Source organism: Apium graveolens, chromosome 10 (genome assembly GCF_009905375.1).
Source record: "Apium graveolens cultivar Ventura chromosome 10, ASM990537v1, whole genome shotgun sequence".
NCBI lineage: Eukaryota > Viridiplantae > Streptophyta > Magnoliopsida > Apiales > Apiaceae > Apium > Apium graveolens.
Genome location: NC_133656.1, coordinates 15,730,273 through 15,742,845, shown reverse-complemented (window position 1 = coordinate 15,742,845; position 12,573 = coordinate 15,730,273). Strand labels below are relative to the sequence as shown.

The 12,573-nt window shown below is 38.0% G+C and overlaps 1 non-coding gene across 1 annotated transcript; it reads right to left on the bottom strand.

Annotated features, from left to right (window-relative positions):
• Positions 1–266: 266 nt before the first annotated feature.
• On the bottom strand, positions 267–373 carry LOC141694582 (small nucleolar RNA R71). Its single transcript, XR_012563872.1, has one exon. It is a non-coding gene; the product is annotated as a small nucleolar RNA R71 (small nucleolar RNA).
• Between the last annotated feature and the right edge of the window lie 12,200 nt (positions 374–12,573).

Below are 12,573 nucleotides of genomic sequence, written 5' to 3'. Positions count from 1 at the left end.
CGATCCAGATGATACAGAACTAAGTTCAGTTTGGGGGTTCTTCTACCGAAGACCCCAATATGCACATCAAGGATTTCATCGAGATCTGCGACACTTTCAAGTTCAATGGTGTGACTGAAGATGCTATCAAGCTGTGACTCTTTCCATTCTCTTTGAGGGACAAAGCTAAGTACTGGTTACACTCTCTACCGACGGGGTCTATAACAACTTGGGAAGATCTTGCTCACAAGTTTCTCACTAAATTTTTTCCCAAGGCGAAGACTGCAACAATCAGGAATGCTCTTACCCAGTTCGCCCAGCAAACTGGAGAATCTATGTGTGAGGCTTGGGATCGATATAAGGAGATGCTAAGGAAGTGTCCACACCATGGCATGCCTGATTGGATGATATCAACTATTTCTACAATGGATTGGGTCCTACTTCTAGGCCCATGCTTGATGTAGCATCAGGAGGAGCCTTGTGGGCTAAGAACTATAATGAAGCTTATGAACTTATTGAACTGATGGCTGCTAATGAGTACCGGAATCTTTCCCAGAGACTGGCTCAGGGAAAAGTGGCAGGAATTCTGGAGTTGGATGCAGCAAGTGCTATAGCTTCCCAACTTAAGGCTTTGATAATGAAGGTGGACACTTTGGCTAATTATGGAGTTAATCAAATCACTAGTGTCTGTGAGATTTGTGCTGGCACCCATGAGACTGATCAGTGCGCAATTTCTAATGAATCAGCTCAGTTCGTGAGCAACTTCCAGCGATCGCAGCAACCTGTGCCAGCCACCTATCATCCTAACAACCGCAATCAACCTAATTTCAGTTGGAACAATGCTCAGAATGCAGTTCAACAACCTTATCAGAAGTATCCAGCTAAGTAGTACAACCCCCTGGTTTTCAGCAACCGCAGTATGCACCAAAACAACAACTCCAGCTGGAACAAGCTACTGAAAAATCTGAATTAGAGGAGTTGAAGCTCATGTGCAAAAGTCAAGTTGTTTCTATCAAGATGTTGGAAAATCAAATTGGGCAAATTGCCAATGCCTTGCTAAATCGTCAACATGGTACATTTCCAAGTGACACTGAAGTACCAGGAAAGAAGGAAGCTAAAGAGCAGGTAAAGGCAATCACTTTAAGGTCTGGGAAGGTTGCAAATCCCGATCAAACTCAAGAGTTGACTGAAGAAGCTGGGGTTGAAGAAGAAGCAAAGCAGTAGGATGAAAAAATGGAACCAAGGAAGACTACTGTTGAGCACACTCTGGTTGAGCGTAACACAGGGGGGAAACAGATCTATCCTCCACCACCTTTTCCTAAGAGGCTTCAGAAGAAAAAGTTGGACAAGCAATTCGAGAAGTTTCTGGAGGTGTTCAAGAAACTTTATATCAACATACCTTTCGCTGAGGCTCTCGAGCAGATGCCTAGTTATGTAAAGTTTATGAAAGGTATTCTCTCTCGGAAGGTGAAGCTAGATGATTTAGAGACTGTCGCTCTCACGGAGGAATGCAGTACTGTGCTGCAGCAGAAGTTGCCTCCGAAGCTCAAAAATCCAGGAAGCTTTACTATTACATGTACTATTGGAAAAGTGTCTTTTGACAGATTCTTATGTGACTTGGGAGCTAGCATCTATCTGATGCCCTTGTCAATCTTCAAGCAATTGGATTTACCTGATCCTAAACCAACTTATATGACTTTGTAGTTGGCCGACTGTTCTATTACATATCCGAGAGGTATTGTGGAGGATTTCTTGGTGGATAAACTCATCTTCCTTGCTAATTTCGTCATTCTTGATTTCGAGGAGGATAAGAAGATTCCCATAATCTTGGGAAGGCCCTTCTTGGCAACTGGTCGGACCTTGATTGACGTGCAAAATGGTGAGCTTATAATGCGAGTGTTGGATCATGATGTGACTTTTAATGTGTTCAATGCTATGAAATTTCCTATTGATAACGAGGATTGCTTAAAAGTCGAGTTGGTCGACTCAGTGGTCACATCGGAACTTGATCAAATGCTAAGGTCTGATGCCTTAGAAAAAGCCTTGTTGGGAAATTCAGACAGTGAAGATGACGAAGGAGATGAGCAATTGCAATATTTGAATGCGTCTCCCTGAAAGAGGAAGATCGATATGCCTTTTGAATCTTTTGGAATGGGAGAATCGAGCAAAGCTCCTAAACGCCTCAAGCCTTCTATTGAGGAAGCTCCTACTCTTGAGCTTAAGCCTTTACCTGAACATTTGAGGTATGCTTTTTTAGGTGATGCATCTACTCTGCCTGTTATTATTGCATCTGACCTTTCAGGTAGCGATGAGGAAAAGCTTTTGAGAATTCTGAGAGAGTTCAAATCGGCAATTGGATGGACTATAGCATATTTCAAGGGAATTAACCCTTCTTACTGCATGCATAAAATTCTTCTAGAAGAAGGTAGCAAACCTACAGTCGAGCAGCAAAGAAGACTTAATCCAATCATGAAGGAAGTAGTAAAGAACGAAATTCTGAAGTGGCTAGATGCAGGGATCATTTATCCCATCTCTAACAGTTCATGGGTAAGCCCAGTTCAATGTGTACCAAAGAAAGGTGGTATCAATGTGGTAGAAAATGAGAAGAATGAGCTAATTCCTACACGGACAGTCACGGGGTGGAAAGTCTGTATGGACTACAGGAAGCTAAACAAGGCCACTAGAAAGGATCACTTTCCCTTGCCTTCATTGATCAGATGCTTGACAGGTTGGCTGGTCATGAGTACTATTGTCTTCTGGATGGGTATTCGGGTTATAATCAGATTTGTATCGCTCCAGAAGATCAAGAGAAAACTACCTTCACTTGTCCATTTGGTACGTTCGCCTTTAGACAAGTTTCTTTTGGTCTGTGTGGTGCACCAGCCATATTTCAGCGATGTATGATGGCCATCTTTTCTGACATGATTGGCTAGAATGTGGAAGTGTTCATGGATGACATCTCAATCTTTGGGGATTCTTTTGATGAATGCTTGCAAAATCTTGGACATGTTCTCAAAAGATCCGTTGAGACCAATTTAGTTCTCAATTGAGAGAAATGTCACTTTATGGTGCGTCAAGGCATAATTCTCGGGTACAAGGTTTCTAGTAAGGGTCTTCAGGTGGATAAGGCCAAGGTGGGGGTCATTGAGAATCTTCCTCCACCTATTTCTATCAAGGGAATTCACAGTTTTCTTGGTCATGCGGGTTTCTACAGGTGTTTCATAAAAGACATCTCGAAAATTTCAAAGCCATTGTGCATTTTACTAGAAAAAGATGTCCCTTTAAAATTTAATGATGAGTGTCTTGCGGCTTTTGAGACATTGAAGAAGATTCTAATCTTGCCACCGGTCATAACGGTCTGCACTTTTGTACTTTGAGATTTTACCTCGAGATTTCCATTTTGGTCTATAGAGAACTTGACATCTTGATAAGCATATTGGCTTATCGAGATCTCTAGTACTCTATAGTAAATTTGACTTGTAGAGGTCTCTGAGTTCTCTATTGGAGAATTTGGCTTGTCGAGTTCTCTAGTCTTCATATCTTCACTTTGACTTATCGATATCTCTGAGTTCTCGAGTGGCTTATTGACTTATCGATAACTCAGAGTTCTTTAGTCAAATTTTACTTGTCGATAACTCAGATTTCTCTAGTGGAATTTTGACTTGTCAATATCTCTAAGTTCTCTAGTGGAATTTTACTTATCGATAACTCAGAGTTCTCTAATGAATGTTGACTTGTCGATAACTCTGAGTTCTCTAGTGAAGAATTGACTTGTCGATATCTCCAATCTTTTTGTCTTCAATTTGGCTTATCGATATCTCTCTGAGTTCTCTAGTAGCTTCGTGACTTCTCGATAAGTCATTTTGAGTTCTCGAGTGACTTTTTTATAACACTAAATCTGTGACTTGTAAAGATCTTTGACTTAGAATATTTTTATCCAAACAGATTTATTCAACTCCAAGCTTCTTCATAATTCTTCTGAGGCATGATCTTCTTGATCTTCTTCCAGATAGAATCCTTAGGCTTGATACTGTTTAAACAAAAAGACTCCAGTCTGCTCTTTTATATTTTTACAGACTTTAAATGTTACAAGTACAAAATGCAAACTAAGATTACAATACAACTTACTTAGGATTGTCAATTTGACTTAGTCTTGTTAAAATGCAGGCATGTCTTGCCCAACAATATCCCCCAATTTGCGAGAAGATTACTTAACACAAATTCATGCCTGTTAACAAGACTAACCCCAAGTTAAAAATGGAAAATGAAATTAATACATAAAGCTTAGCAAAATTACAACTTTTGTACATTAGAAGATTTACAGAGTTTGGATGGTTACAAGTATCAGGTAAAGACAGTTTTTGCTTCTGCTTCTTCTCTAAGAACATCCTTTAAGTGATCAAGAATTTCAAATTCTTCTATTATAGGTGTCCCACTTAAAGCTTCTACAAGTTTTTGTCTTGCTACCTTTGGATAACCACTGTCTAGTAAATCAATCCTAAATCTTGAGAATCCACCAGCTTTGATGTTTAGAAATTTCTCATTCTTAGAGATTCTACTCATTCCTTTGGCCTTGAGCTCTTCTGATCTTTTTATGAACATCTCAATTTCCTCATCATACTTCTTCACTATTTCTTCAGCTTCAGCCTCATTTCTTTTTCTTCTTTCCTCCCTTGTAATCAGCCATTCCGCTGGAACTGATCTACATGCCCTTGTAGCAGTATCCTTGTCCTTTAGTAAACTTATCATTCTCTTAATGTCCGTGGGAGAAAGAGAATCCATTAAATCACTGCCAAGGAAGGTGAATGACTCATCTTCATAGAAAATTTTAACTTCCCTAAGAGATACAACCCAGACTCTGACTATTTCCTCAACAAGTTGTTAAAAATGATCTTCATCTGAGATGCACCAATTCAAAGGTATAAAATCAGATTGCTTGAAACAGTTTAAGATGGCCCTTTCAGTGACTTCTCCTTTCTAATTAAGCTTGGCTTTCTTAGGCTTCCCCCCAACAGATTTGAGATTGACTTTTAGTGAAGGATTGGCTAAAGGTAAGGTTGTGATTTTCTTGAGACTTTTCTGGCTTGTGGTGATTGGAATTTTTAGGAAAGAGTTAGCTGTTTATTTGTATAGAAATTTTGTTGTAGAGATTAGAAGTGGTTTGTTGATTGAGGTTGTTGACACAGAAGTTTTGGCTAGAGGTTGAGCTAGAGCTATATGAATTTTTAAGGTTTGTTGTGATTCTGAGCCTGAGCTGTCATATTTTTTCTTGCTCATTCTCTCTTCTCCCCTTTTTTTGCCACCTCCCTTCTTCCTATCATCCTTCATCCTTTCATCTTGATTTTTATCCTTACTGCCAATTGCTTTAAAAGCTTGACTTGGATTTGAGCCAGAAAGATTTAGCTTGTCATCCATCTGCTCATCATCATCCTTGTCTTTTCTTAGATTGAACTGTGTATTTGGCAACATGGTGTCAGGGTTCACAAGATATCTCTCTAAAATGTTTATCATCTCCACATCTTCATGATTCTTGTTCTTATTATTCTTCAAGTCAGACTGTAATGTCATGATAAGCCTCATGTTCGAGATGCCTTTCTTGAAGGGTTGTTGGACAGACATAAACTACTCATTTGTGTGGATATAGATAGGCTTCTGGGAAAGCTGCTATATGTGCCTTTTTGAGCTCTTGGAGTAGTTGAGTGTCATCTAGAATTACTGGATTTACTCTATCAATCATTACATCCAGTTCAGATGCTCTTAAGGTTTGAAGATACTGAAGAGTCACCTGGAGACATCTGTCCACACCACCATCATTGATGTTCATGATAATCCTTTTCTCTAGGAAGTTATCAACTTTCACCACCACTGCTCTTATAAAATTGATGTTCTTGCCCAAAGCTTTCTTGCAAGCCATATAGTTGTGTTGTAGAGATACTCTTAGTGTTGCAAGAAGGTCATTGAATTCATGATCTTGATTAGGTCCTTCTGCAACCCTTAGTAGTCTTTCATTGCCAACATCAAATTGAGCACCTAAGCTTTGTCCCACCTGAACAGGCTCTTTAGATTGTGTCTTAGCATCCCTAGATTTTGCAATCTTAGCCTCAATCTCCCCCTTAGTCTTGGAAACAAGCATGAGTAGGGGAGTTAGAATTTCTGGCCTAATTTGTTCAGGTAAAGCAGACAGAGAAATATTGAGCTTCCTCATGATGGCCCCCAAAGCAACAAAATTTTGTATTTGAAGGTGCTTATGGGAGTCCACCAGGGCCTGGATGTTAGTTTGTTAACTCTTGACTAGAGAAGTCAAGGCTTGGACTTATGCAGTGAGAGTGGCATTAGAAGTCTGCAATTCTGAGACATGAGTTTGAAGAGATTAAATTTGCAGATTTTTGGAAGTGGAGCCAGGCTGATAAGAGCTAGTAGATGTTGAGGTACCAAAATTTTCTTCTATAGCCTGTTTGATGCCTTCCATAAGCAAAAATGAGGGCTCAGATCTGCTTTGGTGAAGTTGGTCCAGCTTGACCTTTGTGTCATTGGAATGAGTGATTTGTTGTTGGACAACTGTATGAAGAGAGATGAAGGATTGTTTGAGATTTTTGACTTCCTTTTCAATGGTAGTGAGATCCATCCTTGACATTTAATCATCAAAATGCTTAAATTTGGAAGTGATCTGTACTTGAGATGGTATAATCTCATCCATTTTCTCCTTCACCAGCTTCCTAATTTTATCTTCATGATCAGTTATCTTGACTTCAAGAGATTCGGATGAAATGCTTTGAGCTAAGCTTTGTAAACTTCTGTAACTGCATCATATACATCTTGTGGAGTCAAGGCCTTTGCATTGCTTCCCATAATAGTGATGTATTCTTCACTAAATCTGGCCATGCCTTGATCCATCTCTAATACAAAGTCATTAGAGAGCCATGCATCCACATTTCCATCTTGTTCTGCATCATTTATAATTTTCTCTTTTTGCTTCTCAACTTCTTCATTGTATGTAAGCATGATAGCTTGATAATCTTGATTGCTCATGTTTGAAGTCAGTAGATGCTGTGAAATGTTTGCCAGTCAGAAATCTGCTCAACTAGTAGATCATCTACAGATGTGGGTTGAGAGCCAGATTTCTGTAGCCAGTGAGATAGAATGTGTGGTTTTTGAAGTTAAGTGGATGGTTGTAGTGAAGAATCATAACAACCTATAACTGAAGTCACAGTTTGACTCATAGATTGCTCTGTGGTTTTGACCAATTGTTGTTCCTCACATAAAGTGGGAACCTCCAATTGAATTAGAGGGGATTTGACTGGGTTACAGATGTAGGTTGAGAGCCAACTAGTAGATCATCTACAAATGTGGGTTGAGAGCCAGATTCTTGTAGCCAGTGAGATGGAATTTGTGGTTGTTGAAGTTGTGAAGTGGATGGTTGTAGTGAAGAATCATAACCACCTATAACTAAAGTCACAGTTGGACTCACAGATTGCTCTGTGGTTTTGACCAATTGTTGTTCCTCACATAAAGTGGGAACCTCCGATTGAATTAGAGAGGATTTGAATGGGTTCCTATCATGTGCACCAGTCTCAAACCCTTGTGCTTCTTGAAAAGCACTGTCACTTAAATGTGATAAACTTGCCTCCCCCATAGCAGGATCATTGGCAATTGTACTCCTAGCATCAACTACCAAGGCAATTTCTGCTAGGGTTTTGAGGGGAGTTGTTCTTATATGAAGAACCTCCAATTAAACTGGAGAGGATTTAGATCGCTCCCCCTAAGAAGTACTACCCTCAAACCTTACAGTCTGTGAAGACTGATTTGCACATGAAGGTGCATTTAGTATCTCTATGGGGTCTTCAGTAAAAACTGATGAATCCCCCATGGTTTAGATGGTGTCATCAGGGTCTACCCCAGCTAGTAGCCTTTCACCATCTAAATGTAGTGTATGGGTGGTGATCAAGGTTTGTTGAACCAAGTCACTTGATTTATCTTGCACTTGAGAAGATGATTCAAGTGCTATAGGTAGGAAAGAAATTTGAGAGAGTAGAGACTGTTGCTCATATGTGAGTGTTGGCAGCTCCCTCTAAATGGATGAGGGAGCTTTAAAAGATGTGCTCTCACTATGTGTGCCATCCTTATTTCTCCTATAATATACTTGAATTGCTTTAGGTACAGGCTGTGCAGACTCTGTACATGGTGCATTTGGGTGAATTCTCTTTTCAATAGATACACCCTATTGAAAGGATGTATCTAGAGTCTGTTTAGTCCCCATTTTTACAACTGCATCCTGTTGGGAGGATACAGAGGTGTGTTGAGTAGTCAGCTCATATTTCTTACTCTTATTTGATCTTTTGACCAAGGTTGACTCAGCTTCTGTTTGATCCTCACCACTCTTAGTTAAAACTGATAAGGTTAACCCCTTTCTCTTCTTTTTACGCACCTCATCCTTTTGAGAGGATGAGGTGGTTGGTTTCCTAGCTTCTAAAGGTTTTAAAGAAATGGTTTCAGTTTGGTTTCAGTTTGTTATGTCGAAATATTATTTTGGACACTTGCTTACAATTGCCTATTTTTGTGCTATCTATACCATTTAACAAATGTATATCTCCTACTTTATGATTTAAAGTGGACATAACAAATCTAGAAAAGAAAATTTCCTTACCTCTAGTTGACAGGGGCATTGTTAGCCTGGTTGCAAGTTCTTCCAAGATCAATAGACCAACATTCAAGTGTCTGTTGTGGGAAATTGAGTACACTAGCTTTTGCACCACACTTGAAATGTTGTCATACCCTGTCTTCCTGCATGTGAAGTCCCTCACCACAGAATCAAAGATAAAGGACCACTCCTTCCTTAGATTTGTTCTGTTTAAGCTTGACAGGTTGATTCTTCCACCATAGTTGATGAAGTCCATAAACTCAGTCAGTTCATCAAGAGTTGGTACCTCCACCAGATTTTCTGTTGGCAGCCCCAAAGCTCTATTCACCTCTTGTTCACTGAACTCTATTAGTTGGCCTCCAATTGTGCATGTCACCACCATAGAGAGAGAGAGTTGTCATTCATAGCAGTCCTCTCTACTACTGTAGTCTAGAATTCATGCAGAACATCCATATACAGAACATGATTTGCAGTCAAAGCTCCTACAAGATAAGATTCAGCCAAAAGTTTCACAAACCCCTTGAAACTGTCAGGAGCTTGGTTATCATCAGTAAAAGTGAGGTAGTTTATTCTTTTCTCTGTGATAGTGGCTCTAACAATATTGAGTGCCATTGTTGATTGGTAAGAGTGAATGGGTAAGAAAAATTAGTGATAAAGGAGTAAAAATGAGAGAGAAATTTATTTTGGATTGAAAGGCTAGGTCACTTGAGATCTCGAAAATTGTAAGTATGTATTTGTATCGAGATGTCTGAGTATTTATAGTAAAAGAAAATGACTTATCGAGAACTCAAAAATAGAGGTTTAGAATTAGTCTATCGAGAAGTCATTTTAAGAAATGAAAAACATATCGAGAAGTCATTTTAAATTACTCTTATAGAGAACTAAAAATTGATTTATCGAGATGTCAAATAAATACCCAGTTTGTCGAAAAATGGACTGAATTAATTCCAACTTTTATTTGAATAAATTCAAAGTAAAATTAGAATCAATTTTCCAAAAGTATTTTACCAAAATAATTTATTAAGTTAAATTATTTCAGTTCTGAGTTATTGAGAAGTCTAAAAAATTATACTTGTAGAGAACTCTGTGAATTAACACTACTAGAGAACTCTACAAGGACTTATCGATAAGTCATAATAAAGCTTATCGAGAAGTCACTCGAGAAGTCAGTGAATCGACTTATCGAGAACTCACTCGAGAAATCTTAAAATGACTTGTTGATAAGTCAATTAGACTTATCGAGAACTCAGTTCTCTGTATACTTTTGAACACTTTAATTCTACCTTGTGTTAATTTTACATATTAAGGATGTAAATTAATAACTCAGCAGTTTACTTAGAATTTGAAAAATTCCAAACTTAAAAATTTTGTTTTGAAAAATAAATATGTAGAGATTTCTGAAATATTTATAATTCATATTTCAGTTAATTTCTAATTAAATCAAATTAATTTTGATTTACGAGAAATTAATTTGCTGCAAAACATTAGCCGAGTTCTTGCCTTAGGATGAAGAATTAAGCATTCCAATTTCACCTACAAGTCTAGTGAAAGTTACTTCATCCAAAGGTTTAGTAAAAATGTCAGCTAATTGTTTTTCTGTTGGAACAAAAATGAGCTCAATGATACCATTTGTAGCATGTTCTCTAATAAAGTGGTACCTTACATCAATGTGCTTTGTTCGAGAATGATTAACTGGATTAGCCACTATAGATATAGCACTAGTATTGTCACACATGATAGGAATTTTGTGTAACACTAGGCCATAGTCCATTAGCGGATTTCTAATCCAAAGCACTTGAGCACAACAACTTCCTGCAGCTATATATTCAGCCTCTGCTGTAGAAGTTGATACAAATTGTTGTTTCTTGCTATACCAGGATACAAGTCTTTGTCCAAGAAATTGACAGCTTCCACTAGTACTCATTCTGTCAACTCTACATCCAGCAAAATCTGCATCTGTGTATCCAACAGCTTCAAAACTAGTTCCCTTAGGATACCATAATCCCAAGTTTGGAGTCCCCTTCAAATATTTGAAAATCCTCTTTACAGCCATCAAATGTGATTCTTTTGGATTAGCTTGAAATCTTGCACACAGACATGTTGCAAACATGATGTCCGGTCTACTTGCAGTTAAGTAAAGCAATGATCCAATCATTCCTCTATAGCTTGATATATCTACACTCTTGCATTTTCTATCTTCATCCAACTTTTTTATTGTAGACATAGGTGTAGAAGCAGGTGAACAATCAACCATACCAAACTTTTTCAATAAGTCCTTGACATACTTAGTTTGGCTGATGAAGATCCCATCACTTCTTTGACTGACTTGTAGTCCAAGAAAGTAACTTAATTCCCCCATCATACTCATTTTATATTCACTCTGCATAAACTTAGAAAATCTTTCGCAAAACTTTTCATTAGTGGAACCAAAGATGATATCATCCACATAGATCTGAACTAGGATCATATATTCACCATGTTTCTTGTAGAAGAGAGTCTTATCTATAGTACCTCTAGTAAAACCATGTTTCAGTAGGAATTCTGAAAATGTATCATACCATACTCCAGGTGCCTGCTTTAGTCCATATAGATCCTTGAGTAATTTGTACACAAAATTTGGAAATTCTGGATCTTCAAAGCCAGGTGGCTGTTGCACATAAACTTCTTCTTCTAACTCAGCATTTAGGAAAGCACTCTTGACATCCATTTGATACACTTTAAAATTCTTATTGCTTCAAGTCTTGCAACTGGAGCAAAAGTTTCATCATAATCAATTCCTTCTTCTTGTGAGTAGGCTTTTGCAACCAACCTTGCCTTGTTTTTGGTAACTATGTCATTTTCATCCATCTTGTTCCTGAACACCCATTTTGTTCCAATAATGCTCCTATTATTTGGTGCAGGAACTAACTCCCAAACTTTGTTCCTTTCAAACTGATTAAGCTCCTCTTGCATTGCAGATATCGAATCAAGATTCATTAGAGCTTTTTCGGTTTTCTTGGGTTCTACTTGAGACAGAAAGCATGCATTTAGGAACTCATTAGCAGTTGCAATTCTAGTCCTCACACCAGCAGTATGATCACCAATAATTTCTTCTCTAGTGTAACTTCTATCCCACTTCCTTGTATGAGTTTGTTTACTTGTGCCTTCATCATTTTCTTCATTATTAGTATGACTGCTAGATCATTCTTCTCTTTCTCCCCCTAAGTTTGTGCTATCAAATTCAGGTGTTTGAGATGAGCTTACATTCCCATAATTTTCTTGTTCAGTAATCTCTTCATTCAACATCTCTTGTGCATTGACTTCATCTTCACCATCAGAATCAGTATCAATATTGAGGTTTCCAAATGCAAGGGCTTCAGTTTCATTTTCATCAAGGCATTCCAAGCCTGTAAACTTGTCATCATCAAAAGTCACATCTATGATTTCCATAATCTTCTTTTGATCTATCACATAGACCTTGTAGGCAGTTCTCTCCAATAAATATCCCAGAAAAATTGCTTCAAAAACTTTTGAGTCAAATTTTCCCACATATTCAGAGTTGTCTTTCAAAATGTAGCACTTGCTTCCAAACACATGAAGATGCTTTACAGTAGGCTTTCTCTTGGACATGATTGATTATGGTGATTTACCATGTGTCTTGTTAATGAGATATCTGTTTTGAGTGTATCATGCAGTGTTAACAGCCTCTTCCCAGAAACTTGTTGGCAACTTGGCATCTTGCAACATTTTTCTAGCAGCTTCAACTAATGTTCTGTTCTTTCTTTCAACTACTCCATTTTGTTGAGGTGTTCTAGCTGCTGAGAATTCTTGAACAATCCCTTTGTTTTTGCAGAATTCACTCAATATTGCATTCCTGAATTTTGTTCTATTATCACTTCTTAATCTTTTCACACAGTTTTGATCTTCAGCCTATTTTTCTATCTTCTTAATGTGCTCAATTATGATGTGTGGAGTTT